Source organism: Dendrobates tinctorius, unplaced genomic scaffold (assembly GCF_039654945.1).
Source record: "Dendrobates tinctorius isolate UK_male_01 unplaced genomic scaffold, ASM3965494v1 ptg000209l, whole genome shotgun sequence".
NCBI classification, from domain to species: Eukaryota; Metazoa; Chordata; class Amphibia; order Anura; family Dendrobatidae; genus Dendrobates; species Dendrobates tinctorius.
This window is the reverse complement of record NW_027361876.1, coordinates 396,240-413,603: the sequence shown is the minus strand read 5'-3', so window position 1 is coordinate 413,603 and position 17,364 is coordinate 396,240. Positions and strand designations below refer to the sequence as shown.

Sequence of the window (17,364 nt, the reverse complement as noted above, 5' to 3'; positions counted from 1 at the left end):
TGAGGAATGCCTGTTTGTTAGGGAATTGTCACGAAAGTGACTGACCCGCTATGTAACGACCCAATAGTAGGTCGGTCACCAAACTGCACGCAAACAAGGGAACACCGGGGACAATTACAACAGTAGGCCCTGCAATAGGGAACAGGGAAATGGACACCTCCTGCACTCCCCTAAGGGTGTGTCCTGATCTCCCTGATGTCCCTATATGGTGTTTTTACACTGTCGCTGAGCAGGATACCTAATCCCTGAATAGGGAATTGGAATCAGTGTACACACCTGCCACCGCTGCACTAATACAACACAAAGGGAAGGTATGACAGACAAGGTAAAGGAAAACAACACTTAGCTCTCAGCTGCAAAGCACTGCACAGCAGGAAAGAAACACCCGATACACCAGACTCAGCTGAGGAACAACTGCTCCCAGCAAGCTCCTTCTCCTAGCTTGGTCACTGCAGAATGAACTCTAACACCGACAGTCAGCTGATGCATCAGGTGACCTTTTGAAGGAAGGTGGGAGTGGTCACCACCTGCATCAGCAAACTCAGCAGCAATGTAATTACACCAGCAGCCACCTGGGGGAAAACTGATATTAACCCCTGATGGCTTTAAAGGAAAAAAGTTTTAATGTGAGAATCCAGATCTGCCACGGATCAAAAAATGGATTGTGGCAGGAATCCCCACATGTATTCAGCCTGTCTAGCAGCCGCAAATTATGCAGCTGCTTTGACACAAAGTAGATCTCTGAGCACATCCAAATACTCGGAGATCACCCGAGCAATGGGTATACTCGCTCATCACTAGTTGTGATCTATTGTAATGATGTCACTGTATTGCATGTGACAGGGAACAATATACAGTATAAGCTGAAAATGTAAAAAAGGAACAAAATATTCAACATTCCTTCTGGTGACTTCAAGTGACCTCTGCAGCCAGTCAGTGGCCTTAGAGGTAACAATGTGCCATAGTACTGATATGACCACCAAGGGAAATCATGATGCCAATGGTGCAGCACGTGACTGCTGAGACTTCCTACTGGCTGCAATGGTTATTTGCCATCCACATACAAACAAAAAACAGTAGGATTGCCACAGCTTCTGCACTGGATAACCAAAGTAAAGAATTGAGTATTGTTTATTTGCCGCAGTTTTTTTTTTTTTTTTTACAAAAAACCCATGATCTGCTTTCATGATGGCGCTATAATTGGTGTGTATGTTCAAATGCTGCAGTAATGATCTCAAGATAGTATGATTGTGTATTGAATGTGGTTTTCTATTATGATGGTGACAATAAAGAATGTGCATATGTAATGTGGCACGTGGCAGAAGTCATGGGTGAGGTACTCATCTTCCACGCCCCGGCATGCTGCATGAAAATGGAGGTTCTGGCTGGGTGTATGGACTTGTGTTACTTTGTAGACAGCTCAGTGCCATTGTACTTGACAATCCAGGACTAGATGTTATTAAGTGAGTGAGACCACAGTTCAAATATAAACGTCATTTTACTGAAAAATAACATAGTGGAAACTATACACAACACATAGTAGGTATGAATTTTCATGGGCATTTCTTTAGTAGCAAACATCACACATGTTTCATTCTTGCTGAAATTGCCATGCTCCTCCCAATGCCTCTCTCTACTATTAGTACAGCACCGCAAACTATCTTAGGAGCCTCCACCTTCCTCAACATCACTAAAGTACAGTTAGGAAGAGTTGTAGACTCCATTTGGTTGCAATGCATCTCTCTTTCTCCGTAAGAGTGTGTGTGTGTCCCCATATGGTGACAATTTGACTTTCTTCACTATAGATGTTTAGTGTCACGATTAGTGTCGAGCATTCCGATAATGCAAATATCGGGTATCGGCCGATATTCGCTGTATCGGAATTCCGATACCGAGTACCGATATTTTTTCAATATCGGAATCGGAAGTTCCCATAATGCAAAGAGCCACTGCTGTGGCTCCGATTGGCTGCCGAAATGGCGTCATCATGATGCGCCGTCAGTTCGGGCCTTCCGGGGGGGTCTATGCCGACTGCCCAGGGTTCTGCATCGGCCTGCCGGGGGTCTGTGTGGACTGCCGGGGGTCCGTACCGGCCTCCCGGGGGGCTGTGCCGGCCGTCTGTGCCGACCGCCCGGGGGTCTGTGCCGACTGTCCGGGGGGGCTGTGCAGGCATCGTCCGATGGGACTACAAGTCCCATCGGGCGATGCCTGCTACCATGACGGTGATTGACACATTAGCCAATGATGGGACAGTAGTAGTCCCATCATCCGGCCTATGTGTTGAATGTAAAATATATATATATATATATATATATACACACACACACATGCTACATGCATACTACATGCACGCAACATACATACTACATATATACCACATGCATGCAACATATATACCACATATATACTAAACGCATGCAGCATACATACAACGTATATATTACATGCATGCAACATGCATCCTACATGCATGCAACATGCATCCTACATGCATGCAACATACATACCACATGCATACCACATGCATGCAACATGCATACCACATGCATGCAACATACATACTACAGATATACAACATATACTACATGCAACATACCTATATATTACATGCATACTACATATATACCACATATATACTACATGCATGCAACATACATACAACATATATACTACATGCATGCAACATACATATATACCACATATATACTACATGCAACATACATACTACATATATACCACATGCATGCAACATGCATACTACATATATACAATATGCATGCAACATACATATAGACTACATACAATACATAAAGACATACAGTACATATAACAGAGTACATACTCACCATCACTTGTCACTTTGATCCCCGAAGCCATTGTCATCTATGGAATAAATATTAAAATAACAAAGCACCAATATACTTACCCCTGATCCACAGAAGTCCACGAGTGTCCCACGACGATCTTGCATGGAGAACAGCAGCATCAGCTGATGCTACCGTTCTCTACGGGCTCCAGGAAACCAGTGTCGGGAGGTAGGTATCCATCCGCCCTGTATTCCTCCACCACTGTAAAAAAAAAAGTCCCTAGTCTCATTTTATGTCATTGCTGTGTGAGAAATTTCCCACTCAGCTTTTGCCATAAAGTGAGACTAGGGACTTTTTTTTTACAGTGGCGGAGGAATACAGGGCAGAAGGATACCTACCTCCCAACACTGGTTTCCTGGAGCCCATCAGCTGCTGTTCTCCATGCAAGATCGTCGTGGGACACTCGTGGACTTCTGTGGATCAGGGGTAAGTATATTGGTGCTTTGTTATTTTAATATTTATTCCATAGATGACAATGGCTTCGGGGATCAAAGTGACAAGTGATGGTGAGTATGTACTCTATGTTATATGTACTGTATGTATTGTATGTAGTATATATGTATGTTGCATGTAGTATATATGTAGTATATATGTGGTATATATGTAGTTTGCATGTTGCATGCATGTGGTATATGTAGTATGCATGTTGCATGCATGTAGTATATATGTAGTATGCATGTTGCATGCATGTAGTATATACGTAGTATGCATGTTGCATGTATGTTGCATGCATGTAGTATGTATGTAGTATGCATGTAGTATATATGTGGTATATATGTAGCTTGCATGTTGCATGCGGTATATATGTAGTATGTATGCTGCATGCATGTAGTATGCATGTTGCATGTAGTATATATATATATATTTTGCATGCATGTAGTATATATGTTGTATGTATGTTGCATGCATGTAGTATATATGTGGTATATATGTACAGTGGGGAAAAAAAGTATTTAGTCAGTCAGCAATAGTGCAAGTTCCACCACTTAAAAAGATGAGAGGCGTTTGTAATTTACATCATAGGTAGACCTCAACTATGGGAGACAAACTGAGAAAAAAAAATCCAGAAAAATCACATTGTCTGTTTTTTTTTCATTTTATTTGCATATAATGCTGGAAAATAAGTATTTGGTCAGAAACAAGCAATCAAGATTTCTGGCTCTCACAGACCTGTAACTTCTTCTTTAAGAGTCTCCTCTTTCCTCCACTCATTACCTGTAGTAATGGCACCTGTTTAAACTTGTTATCAGTATAAAAAGACACCTGTGCACACCCTCAAACAGTCTGACTCCAAACTCCACTATGGTGAAGACCAAAGAGCTATCAAAGGACACCAGAAACAAAATTGTAGCCCTGCACCAGGCTGGGAAGACTGAATCTGCAATAGCCAACCAGCTTGGAGTGAAGAAATCAACTGTGGGAGCAATAATTAGAAAATGGAAGACATACAAGACCACTGATAATCTCCCTCGATCTGGTGCTCCACGCAAAATCCCACCCCGTGGGGTCAGAATGATCACAAAGAACGGTGAGCAAAAATCCCAGAACCACGCGGGGGGACCTAGTGAATGAACTGCAGAGAGCTGGGACCAATGTAACAAGGCCTACCATAAGTAACACACTACGCCACCATGGACTCAGATCCTGCAGTGCCAGACGTGTCCCACTGCTTAAGCCTGTACATGTCCGGGCCCGTCTGAAGTTTGCTAGAGAGCATTTGGATGATCCAGAGGAGTTTTGGGAGAATGTCCTATGGTCTGATGAAACCAAACTGGAACTGTTTGGTAGAAACACAACTTGTCGTGTTTGGAGGAAAAAGAATACTGAGTTGCATCCATCAAACACCATACCTACTGTAAAGCATGGTGGTGGAAACATCATGCTTTGGGGCTGTTTCTCTGCAAAGGGGCCAGGACGACTGATCCGGGTACATGAAAGAATGAATGGGGCCATGTATCGTGAGATTTTGAGTGCAAACCTCCTTCCATCAGCAAGGGCATTGAAGATGAAACGTGGCTGGGTCTTTCAACATGACAATGATCCAAAGCACACCGCCAGGGCAACGAAGGAGTGGCTTCGTAAGAAGCATTTCAAGGTCCTGGAGTGGCCTAGCCAGTCTCCAGATCTCAACCCTATAGAAAACCTTTGGAGGGAGTTGAAAGTCCGTGTTGCCAAGCGAAAAGCCAAAAACATCACTGCTCTAGAGGAGATCTGCATGGAGGAATGGGCCAACATACCAACAACAGTGTGTGGCAACCTTGTGAAGACTTACAGAAAACGTTTGACCTCTGTCATTGCCAACAAAGGATATATCACAAAGTATTGAGATGAAGTTTTGTTTCTGACCAAATACTTATTTTCCACCATAATATGGAAATAAAATGAAAAAAAACCAGACAATGTGATTTTCTGGATTTTTTTTTCTCAGTTTGTCTCCCATAGTTGAGGTCTACCTATGATGTAAATTACAGACGCCTCTCATCTTTTTAAGTGGTGAAACTTGCACTATTGCTGACTGACTAAATACTTTTTTTCCCCACTGTATGTTGCATGCATGTAGTATGTATGTAGCATGTATTTATTTTTTTTTATTTTTTTTTTACATTCAACACATAGGCCAGATGATGGGACTACTACTGTCCCATCATTGGCTAATGTGTCAATCACCGTCATGGTAGCAGGCATCGCCCGATGGGACTTGTAGTCCCATCGGACAATCCTGCACAGACCCCCGCAGCCTGCTCAGACCCCCGGACAGTCGGTATAGACCACCGGCAGGCCGGCAAAGCCCCCCGGCAGGCCGCTACAGACCCCCGCAACCTGCACAGACCCCCGGACAGTCGGTACAGACCACCGGCAGGCCGGTACAGACCCCCGCAGCCTGCACAGACCCCCGGACAGTCGGTACAGACCGCCGGCAGGCCGCTCAGACCCCCGGACAGTCGGTACACACCACCAGCAGGCCGGCACAGCCCCCCGGCAAGCCAGTACAGCCCCTGGCAGGCCGCACAGACCCCCGGGCAGTCGGCACAGACCCCCGGCAGGCCAGTACAGAGCCCCGGGCAGTCGGCATAGACCCCCCGGAAGGCCCGAACTGACGGCGCATCATGATGCGCACAGACCGCGCATCATGATGACGTCATTTCGGCAGCCTATCAGAGCCACAGCAGTGGCTCTTTGCATTATGGGAACTTCCGATTCCGATATCAAAAAAATATCGGTACTCGGTATCGGAATTCCGATACAGCGAATATCGGCCGATACCCGATATTTGCAGTATCGGAATGCTCAAAACTAGTAGTATGTATGTATGTATGTTGCATGTATGTGGTATATATGTAGTATGCATGTAGTATATATGTAGTATGCATGTAGTATATATGTATGTTGCATGCATGTAGTATATATGTGGTATATATGTAGTATGCATGTATATATGTTGCATGCATGTAGTATATATGTAGTATGCATGTTGCATGTAGTATATGTATGTTGCATGCATGTAGTATATATGTGGTATATATGTTGCATGCATGTACTATATATGTATGTTACATGCATGTAGTATATATGTAGTATGTATGTTGCATGTAGTATATATGCATGTTGCATGCGGTATATATGTTGTATGTATGTAGCATGCATGTGGTATATGTAGTATGTATGTATGTTGCATGCATGTAGTATATATGTAGTACGTATGTAGCATGTTTTTTTTTTTTTTTGTACATTCAACACATTAGCCGGATGATGGGACTACTACTGTCCCATCATTGGCTAATGTGTCAATCACCGTCATGGTAGCAGGCATCGCCCGATGGGACTTGTAGTCCCATCGGACGATGCCTGCACAGACCCCCGCACAGTCGGTACAGACCACCGGCAGGCCGGCACAGCCCCCCCGCAGCCTGCACAGACCCCTGGACAGTCAGTACAGACCACCGGCAGGCCGGTACAGACCCCCGGCAGGTCTGTACACCCCCCCCCCCGGAGAGGCTGTACAAGGACAGAAAAGGGTTTTTCTTATTCCGATACCGGAAGTCCCATAGACTTGAATGGGACTTCCGGAATCGGCGATACCCGATACTTTTTTCATATCGGGCCGATACCATCCGATATTTTAGGGTATCGGATGGTATCGCTCAACACTAGTCACGATCCATTTTTGGATTTGTGGTAGCTCTAGTTCCACTCAGTTAAAACATTTTTCCTTTTAGGCCAGCGGGGGTTAATGTCAGTTTTTCCCCACTGGCAAACTGGTGTAATTGCAGTGCTGCTGGGTCAGCTGATGTGGGCGGTGACCACTCCCACCATCCTTTAAAAGGTCACCTGATGCATCAGCTGACTGTTGGCGAGAGCAATCTTCAGTGACCAAGCCTCAGTAAAGAAGCACTCTGTGTGCAATGGTGCTTCTGCTGGGTTCATTAACCTGGTGCCTTTATTCTGTTGTATGGTGCTTTGAAGCAGAGAAAGCTAAGTGTTTATTTTGTGTTTGTCACTTTCTCCTGTGTAGAATTATCTGTAGTGGCTAGGCTAGCGCCCTACGCCGGCCAGTGCACTAGCCAGGTCAGAGTTAGGTGACAGCAAGGGATGAGGTATCCTGACGGAAGTGGGGGGAGGGGAGGACCCACATAGGGCATTAGGGGAGTGCAGGGACAGGCTCAGGTTTGAGCTCAGGTGGTGACCATCCCTTATTCCCTATCGGTAGGGCCTTCTTCCCAATACCATCCCACTGTGTGAGTGTTGCGCTGTTCACTGACCGACCACCCGTTGGTTCGAATCACATCATGATACTTTGTAGAGCATTGTAGCTCCTATGTGTATGGAAAGTATTCAGACCCCTTTAAATGTTTTACTCTTTGTTTCTTTGCAGCCATTTGGTAAATTCAAAAGAGTTCAGTTTTTTCCTCATTAATGTACACTCTGCACCCCATCTTGACTGAGAAAAAAAAAACAGAAATAGAAATTTTTCCAAATTTATTGAAAAAGAAAAACTGAAATATCACATGGTCACAAGTATTTAGATCCTTTGCTCAGACACTCATATTTAAGTCACATGCTGTCCATTTCCTTGTGATCCTCCTTGAGATGGTTCTACTCCTTCATTGGAGTCAAGCTGTGTTTAAACTGATAAGACTTGATTTGTAAAGGCACACACCTGTCTATACAAGACCTCACAGCTCATAGTACATGTCAGACCAAATGAGAATCATGAGGTCAAAGGAACTAGCCAAGGAGCTCAGAGACAGAATTGTGGCAAGGCACATATCTGGCCAAGGTTACAATAGAGTTTCTGCAGTACTCAAGGTTCCTAAGAGGACAGTGGCCTCCATAATCCTTAAATGGAAGAAGTTTGGGACCACCAAAAGTCTTCCTAGGCCTGGCCATCCAGCCAAACTGAGAAATAGTGGCAGAAGAACCTTGATGAGAGAGGTAAAGCAGAACCTCAAGATCACTGTGGCTGAGCTGCACAGAAGCAGTAGGGAGATGGGAGAAAGTTCCACAAACTCAACTATCACTGTAGCCCTCCACCAGTTGGACTTTTATGGCAGAATGACCCGACGGAAACCTCTCCACTGCCAGACATGAAAACCTGCATAGAGTTAGCCAAAACACACATGAAGGAATCCCAGACTATGAAAAATAAAATTCTCTGATCTGATGAGACGAAGATAGAACTTTTTGGTGATAATTCTAAGCGGTATGTGTGGAGAAAACCAGGCACTGCTCATCACCTGTCCAATACAATCCCAACAGTGAAACATAGTGGTGGCAGCATCATGCTGTGGAGTTGTTTTTCAGCTGCAGGGACAGGAAGACTGGTTGCCATTGAAGGAAACATAAATGCAGCCAAGTACAGAGATATCCTGGATGAAAACCTCTTCCAGAGTGCTCTGGACCTCAGACTCAGCCGAAGATTCACCTTCCAACAAGACAATTACCCTAAGCTAGCAGCTAAAATAACAAAGGAGTGGCTTCAGATCAACTCTGACCATTCTTGACAGGCCCAGCCAGAGCCCTGACCTAAACTCAATTTAGCATCTCTAGAGAGACCTGAAATTGGCTGTCCACCAATGTTCACTATCCAACCTGACGAAACTGGAGAGGATCTGCAAGGAAGAATGGCAGAGGATCCCCAAATCCTGGTGTGAAAAACTTGTTGCATCATTCCCAAGAAGAATCATGGCTTTACTAGATCAAAAGGGTGCTTCTACTCAATACTGAGCAAAGGGTCTGAATACTTATGACAATGTGATATTTCAATTTTTCTTTTTTCAATAAATTTGCAAAAATTTCTACATTTCTGGCTTTTTTCAGTCAAGATGTGGTGCAGAGTGTACATTAATGATAAAATAAGTGAACTTTTTTGAATTTACCAAATGGCTGCAATGAAACAACATAACATTGGGCCATCACATATCAAAAGGGGAGAAGTTTATGAAAAACCTGCCAAATACTGGGGTTAGGGGAGTAACTGAGAGGGTCAAAAGTGCTCCTCGGGTGCTTGGGATGTGAATTAACCCCTTACTGCAATCGGACGGGATAGTACATCCGATGGCAGTGCCCCGCTTTGATGTGGGCTCCGGCAGTGAGCCCACATCAAAGCCGGGACATGTCAGCTGTTTTGAACAGCTGACATGTGCCCGCAATAGGCGCGGGTGGAATCGCAATCCACCTGTGCCTATTAACTAGTTAGTTAAATGCCGCTGGCAAACTCTTGACAGCAGCATATAACGCATGCTTCCGGCCATTGGACCAGAAATACGCGCACCGCTGACTCCCGTCCCATGATCGGAGGTCATTGGTTCGTCGGCATAACAACCAGAGGTCTCCTTGAGATCTCTATGGTTGTTGATGCCGGATTGCTATGAGCGCCAACCTGTGGTTGGCACTCATAGCAAAGCAGTAATTCTGCTACATAGAGGCGATCTAAGCATCACCTCTACGTAGCAGAGCCAATCAATTTGTGGCAGCTTCTAGCCTCCCATGAAGTTCAAATCACCCCCCCTTTTGCCCCATTCAAAATAAAACAATAAAAAAAAAAATAAACATACACATATTTGGCATTGCCTTTCAGAATCGCCAGATCTATCAATAAAAAAAAGGATTAACCTGATCGCTAAACGGCATAGTGAGAAAAAAAAAAAAAAAAAAAAGCCAGAATTACCGTATTTTTCGGACCATAAGACGCACTTTTTTCCCCAAAAAATTTTGGGGGAAAGTGGGGGTTGTGTCTTATGGTCACAATGTACTAACCTCCGAGGCTGGTGCCCTGTAGTGCGGTGGTGGCAGCCGGCTGTGCTCCGATGCAGGGGTAGCGGCTCTGTGCTCAGGTGCAGGGGAGGCGGCTCCGCCGGCATTTCCTCCAAGCCCGGAGGCCCCCGCACATCCCTTGCTGGCCATCGCCATGTTGCGGTGGCCTCCAGGAACATGGACGCTGGGAAGATGGCCGCCGGTCCGGGGACGGCACATAAGCAGGTTCATATCTCGTGCAGAGATCTCAGGGGACGAGATTCAAATCTTGGCAACGAGATCTCGTCCCCAGAGATCACAGGACGAGATCTGAACCTGCACATGCGCCGTCCCCGGACCGGCGGCCATCTTCCCAGTGTCCATGTTCCCGGAGGCTACCGCAACATGGCGGCGGCCATCAAGGGATGTGTGGGGGCCTCCGGGCTTGGAGGAAATGCCAGCGGAGCCGCTGCCCCTGCACTGGAGCATAGAGAGCCACCACCCTCACCCCACAGAGCCCAGCTGCCCCAGCCTCAGCACAGCCCAGCTGCCCCAGCCCCAGCCCACCTGCTGCCACCGCACGAGCCTGGACCACTGAATGACCCCTGTGACAGATCCCTTCCCAGGTAATCTGAATTCGGACTGTAAGACGGACCCCCATTTGACACATTATTTTTTTTCCCCTATTTTCCTTCTGAAAATTGGGGTGCGTCTTATGGTCCGGTGCGTCTTATAGTCCGAAAAATACGGGATTTTTTTAGTTGCTGCGACATTGCATTAAAATGGGAGATCAAAAAAGTATCTGCACAAAAGTGGCATCATTAAAAATGTCAGCTCGGCGCGCAAAAGATAAGCCCTCACCCAACCCGAGATCATGAAAAATGTAGACGCTATGGGTCTCGGAAAATTACACAATTTTTTTTTTTTAGCAAATTTTGGAATTTTTTTCACCATTTAGATAAAAAAGAACCTAGACAAGTTTGATGTCTATGAACTCATAATGACCTGGAGAATCATAATGGCAGGTCAGTTTTAGCATTTAGTGAACCTAGCAATAAAGCCAAACAAAAAACAAGTGTGGGATTGCCCTATTTTTGCAATTTCACCACACTTGGGATTTTTTTCACCCATTTGAGTACACAATATGCTAAACCCAATGATGTTGTTCATAAGTACAAATCGTCCTGCAAAAAATAAGCCCTCACATGGCCATATTGACAGAAAAATTAAAAATTATGGCTCTGGAAAGAAGGGGAGCGAAAAACGAAAACGCAAAACCGAAAAAAGCTCCAGTCATGAAGGGGTTAAACATCCCTATTTTCCCAGCACTAATGTTATGTATACTAATGGGTTGAACACAGCAATCAGAGCCTTCTGGAATCACTCAAGTTAGAGGTGAGTGCCGCCACTCGCTGGTTATGGAACAGGTTCAGCTTTGGTACTGCTCCAGAATGAAGGAAATAAAGTGAATAGGGCCAAGCAGAAACACTACGCAGATGTTGAACTCTTTTGGAAAGAAAGCTGTTTTCTAATTATGTACAACCCCTTTTAAAGAGATGATTACAAGATTTAGCTGCTAAATGGCAGAATAAGCTGGTGTCAGCTGTGTCTACTCATGATCATGACCCTTCAGTAGCAGATATTGCTTCCTGCTCTGCCTTTAAGGGCTCATACTCACTTGTGCTGCCGGCACTCGGACCGGAAAGTGCGGCTACATGTATTTCTATGCAGCTGCACACTCCGGTCCGAGTGCTTGTGGCAGTTCCAGGTTCTCATGCGAGAAACTCACACGAGAATCGTGCGAGTCTCTCACAAGTGAGTATGAGCCCTTAAGCTCCCCTCTAATCACATTTACTATACTATTTGAGGGGTACTTTATTTGGTAAAAATGTAGTCAAGTAAATGTAGCTTTTCATGATTTAGAATATTTTAGTTTTGTTATTTTTTACCAAGATAAATAGAAAAAGTTCATAGTTCCATTTTTCTGCAAAATGGAATTGATTTTTGTTCTAAAAAGTTATTGTGTTTTTAATTTTGAAGTATGATCATGTAAATTAATGACAACATTTTCCAAAATTGCTGAGCAGCTTTTTCAATTATCTGGAAGTACGTGCACCATTGTGACAGATGCTGCAGCTTGAAAAGAGCAGCCGTACCAACTTAAATTAGTCACAGTGCAATGAAAACACAAGCAGCTAAGGCAACAGTTATGGCAGAATATATTTTGCTATAGTTTTATATGTGGAAAGTAACATTAGCAATTAATCGAGGATATGTCATGTAGATTATGTAATGACTTTTTCCATCTTAGTGTCCTACTGTGTTGAGGCATCATTTTCAGTGCATTACAGGTGAAAATGGATAATGCATGGTGTAGGTAATGCACAGCAAAATTAGTCAGATAGCAGCTAGGTAAGCAAGATAACTCTGTGGTTTCTGAAAACACTGGCAGTTCCACTTTGGTGATTAAGCATCACATGATGGCCGCTCAGATCAACTTTTGAATCCATGATCTCTGCCTCACCAGGAGCCATTCATTGATTTTGGCTGGCTTTTTTTGCTAAGGCCTGGATCACACTACCGTGTGTGATGCGAGAAACTCGCACGAGTCTCTCGCATCAACACCCGGCTCTGCCGCCGGCACTCGGGACCAGAGCTGCGGCTGCATAGAAATGCATGCAGCGGCAGCTCCGGTCCTGAGTGCTAGCGGCAGCGCTGGGTGTTGATGTGAGAGACTCGTGCGAGTTTCTCGCATCACACACGGTAGAGTGATCCCAGCCTAAGGCTGTGTGCACACGCTGCGGATTCTGCTGCGGTTCCGCAGTGGATTTGGCCGCTGCGGATCCGCAGCAGTTTTTGCTGCGGTGTACAGTACCATAATATCCTATGGATATTAAAAACTGCAGTGCAGATTTTTCCGCGCGGTTTCTAAACCGCAGAAAGAATCGACATGTCAATTCTTTCTGCGGATTCCGCTGCGGTTTGCCATGTCCTCCATTGTGGAGATGAAAAACCGCAGGGAAAAACCGCAGAGCAATCCGCAGGTAAAACCGCAGGTCTTTTTTACAAAATCCGCGTGGCCAAATCCGCACCCCAATCCACAGCGTGTGCACATACCCTAATAGGGAGGTGTCATATCTTTTTGGCCTTCTTCTGAATGTTATACGTTGGAGTACAGATTATTCAATATTCCTATAGGCATGGCAACCAATATGTGATCCACCCCACAAAAATCTCAGACTCACACTGTAGATGCAATATAAAAGTAACCTTAGTGCCCATATAGACAGGCTGAAAATGACCTTTATACAATCACTAGCTGAAGAGCCCAGCGTTGCCTGGGCCTAGTAACCAACTGTAGTTAGTTAGAACAAATTATAATGATTTTATTGCACATCATATATTCAACACTACAGATTTGCAACACAAATTAACTAAATGATTACCCAAGTATTGATAGTATTTTATTTTCAACTCATTCAAAAGTCTTTTTGGTTTTTCTTTTCGGTTCAAAGATGAACAGATTTTTGGTGGTGCCAACTCTTGAACAGGCCACATAAAGTTGACCATGAGAAAAGCATGGAGATTGCAATTTGATCCCTACTACTTTCAAGGACTGTCCATGAGCATTGTTAATGGACATTGTAAATGACAGTTGAACTGGAAACTGGAGGTGTTTAAAATCAAAAGGCAAATCAGATAGAATTAGTGGAATTCTTGGAATGAAAATGTCCTCTCCTTCAGCACATCCTGTTGCTGAGCTGTGTATCTAATCCTATCCGGTGTGATACTGTATGCTGAGCCATGTATCTAATCCTATCCTGTCTGCTGAGCCGTGTATCTAATCCTATCCTGTGTGATACTGACTGCTGAGCCGTGTATCTAATCCTATCCTGTGTGATACTGACAGCTGAGCATCTAATCCTATCCTGTGTGTGATACTGTCTGCTGAGCCGTGTATCTAATCCTATTCTATGTGATACTGGTCTCCCCCTGCAGTCTGTGTAGGCATGGTAATAAATTGTGTTATTTCCAGCTTTACAGATGGACGATAGCACCATAGAAATGATAAGAATAATAGGCCTCGGTTACCACAATTGTCTACAAGGAAAACTGTTGCTCATAGCAACCAATCACAGCTCAGCTTTCATCTTTTAAACAGCTCTGGTGAAATGAAAGATGCTTAGTGATTGGTTGCTATGTGGAGTGGGAGTGGCTTGACACACACACACTCAGTTTTATATAAAGACTAGCTGAAGAGCCCGGCGCTGCCCGGGCATAGTAACTAACTGTGGTTAGTTATAACAAATTATAATTATCCTCCATCCCATAGTCCCGTGCCCATATACCCATCATACATATCCACGATCCCATAGGCCCGTGCCCATATACCCATCATACATATTCGCCATCCCATAGTCGAGTGCCCTTATACCCATCATACATCCTTCATCTCATAGTCCAATGCCCATATACCCATCATACATATCCTCCATCCCATAGTCCCGTGCCCATATACCCGTCATACATATCCTCCATCCCATAGTCTGGTGCCCATATACTCATCACACATCCTCCATCCCATAGTCAACCATTATGACATCATAATGAGCGGCGGCGGGGCTTGCAACCTATGATGACATCGGCGTCGCCATGGCAACCATTGTGACATCATAATGAGGGGCGGGGCTTGATGCGCACACACCGCTTCCCCAGTATGCAAATAGGGGCATTGTGACATCACAATGAGGGGCGGGGCTTGACGCGCCCACACTTTTTCCCCCAGTATGTAGACACGGGCAAAATTGTTTGGTGAATTGGAACGTGCGGGGTTAAAATTTCACCTCACAACATAGCTTAGGACGCTCTCGGGGTCCAGACGTGTGACTGTGCCAAATTTTGTGGCTGTAGCTGCGGCGGGCGGATGCCTATCCCGGACATACACACACACACACACACTTTGAGCTTTATATATTAGACTAGCTGAAGAGCCCGGCGCTGCCCGGGCATAGTAACTAACTGTGGTTAGTTATAGAAAATTATAATCCTCCATCCCATAGTCCCGTGCCCATATACCCATCATACATATCCACGATCCCATAGGCCCGTGCCCATATACCCATCACACATCCTCCATCCCATAGTCCCATGCCCATATACCCATCATACATATTCACCATCCCATAGTCGAGTGCCCTTATACCCATCATACATCTTTCATCTCATAGTCCCATGCCCATACACCCATCATACATATCCTCCATCCCATAGTCCGGTGCTCATATACCCATCATACATATCCACGATCCCATAGGCCTGTGCCCATATACCCATCATACATATCCTCCATCCCATAGTCAAGTGCCCATATACCCATCACACATCCTCCATCCCATAGGCCCATGCCCATATACCCATCATACATATTCTCCATCCCATAGTCCCATGCCCATATACCCGTCATACATGTCCTCCATCCCATAGTCCCGTGCCCATATACCCATCATACATATTCGCCATCCATAGTCGAGTGTCCATATACCCATCACACATCCTTCATCTCATAGTCCCATGCCCATATACCCATCATACATATCCTCCATCCCATAGTCCAGTGCCCATATACCCATCATACATATCCGCCATCTCATAGTCCCATGCCCATATACCCATCATACATATCCTCCATCCTATAGTCCAGTGCCCATATACCCATCACACATCCTCCATCCCATAGTCCCGTGCCCATATACATATCCTCCATCCCATAGTCCAGTGCCCATATACCCGTCATACATATCCTCCATCCCATAGTCAACCATTTTGACATAATAATGAGCGGCGGCAGGGCTTGCAAACTATGACGACATCAGCGTCGCCATGGCAACCATAGTGACATCATAATGAGGGGCGGGGCTTGAAACGCACACACTGTTTCCCCAGTATGCAAATAGGGGCATTATGACATCATAATGAGGGGCGGGGCTTGACGTGCACACACTTTCCCCCAGTATGTATATAGGGGCAAAATTGTTTGGTGAATTGGAACGCGCGGGGTTAAAATTTCACCTCACAACATAGCTTAGGACGCTCTCGGGGTCCAGACGTGTGACTGTGCCAAATTTTGTGGCTGTAGCTGCGACGGTGCGGATGCCTATCCCGGACATACACACACACATACACACTTTGAGCTTTATATATTAGATTGATTGTCTACGAGCCGACTGCACTTCCATGTCAGAGCGATTATTAAAGGGGTTGTCTGACCTTAAACCACAAATGTTCACAATCAGTAGACGCTGCCATCTCCTATCTCAGTAATGGGAAAGTGTCTTCACTGAACACAGATTTTACCTCACAATTGAGAATTTTGGTAATAACTGATCAATTCTGGCAGAGAGAAGCAGATTTCTCTGATAAGATATGTTACCAAGTTGCTTATTTTTGTGATGCTAGTCACAACCCATAGCATGCCATGGATAAGCGCAGGCAGACTTTCCGGGGTCAATACCAAAAGTTCACGTAGTAAACCAAGGGAAAATACAAAGTCGCAAGTCAGGTAACATGCCAGGGTCAGAATGCCAGAGAAACAGCAGATGAGCGAAGGGGCAATAACAAACGGGTAGTCTGGACACGGTCCAAAGGTTAGCAACAGAATATCTGATGCAAAGGAGTAATAACAAATGGATAGTCTGAACACAGTTCAAAGGTCAGCAATGGAATATCAGATGCACAGGGGCAGTAACAAACTGGTAGTCTGAACACGGTCCAAAGGTCAGCAACGGAATATCAGATGTAAAGGGGCAATAACAAACTGGTAGTCTGAACATGGTCCAAAGGTCAGCAGCAGCAGAAGAAGATCAGAACTTACAGCACAGAGTACAGGCGAACACATCAGCGATCACCAGCTTAGAACAAGCTTTTGACTGGCAATGATCTGGGCCAGACAGCTCACCTAAATAGCAGGGCTATTACCAAGAATATGGAGCACCTGTGGAAGTCTCTGCACCTTCTAGTCAGATAGGTCAACCCAACTGTCAATCAAAGCACCGAGAGCTCAGCACGCCCCAGCACAGGATAGGATGCCAGAGCTGTCAATCACAGAGTCCCAGGCACTCTGAGCAGAGGAATCATGCCAATTTTTATATGTATTATTGATTTATGAAATAAAAACTAAAATGATTGTTACTATTTAAGTCCTCTATACACATTAGATTGCTGCTGGCCGAACGATGCCTCAGCTGATTTTATAACCCCACCACCA

The 17,364-nt window shown here is 45.0% G+C and overlaps 1 long non-coding RNA gene across 1 annotated transcript in view; it reads right to left on the bottom strand.

Annotated features, from left to right (window-relative positions):
- The window catches only part of LOC141058069 (uncharacterized), a 63,482-nt gene extending 46,462 nt beyond the window's left edge, over positions 1-17,020 (bottom strand). Inside the window, exon 1 of the long non-coding RNA XR_012222086.1 lies at positions 16,972-17,020. This is a non-coding gene — a long non-coding RNA (uncharacterized lncRNA). The remainder of the gene's footprint in view (positions 1-16,971) is intronic.
- Positions 17,021-17,364: the final 344 nt, after the last annotated feature.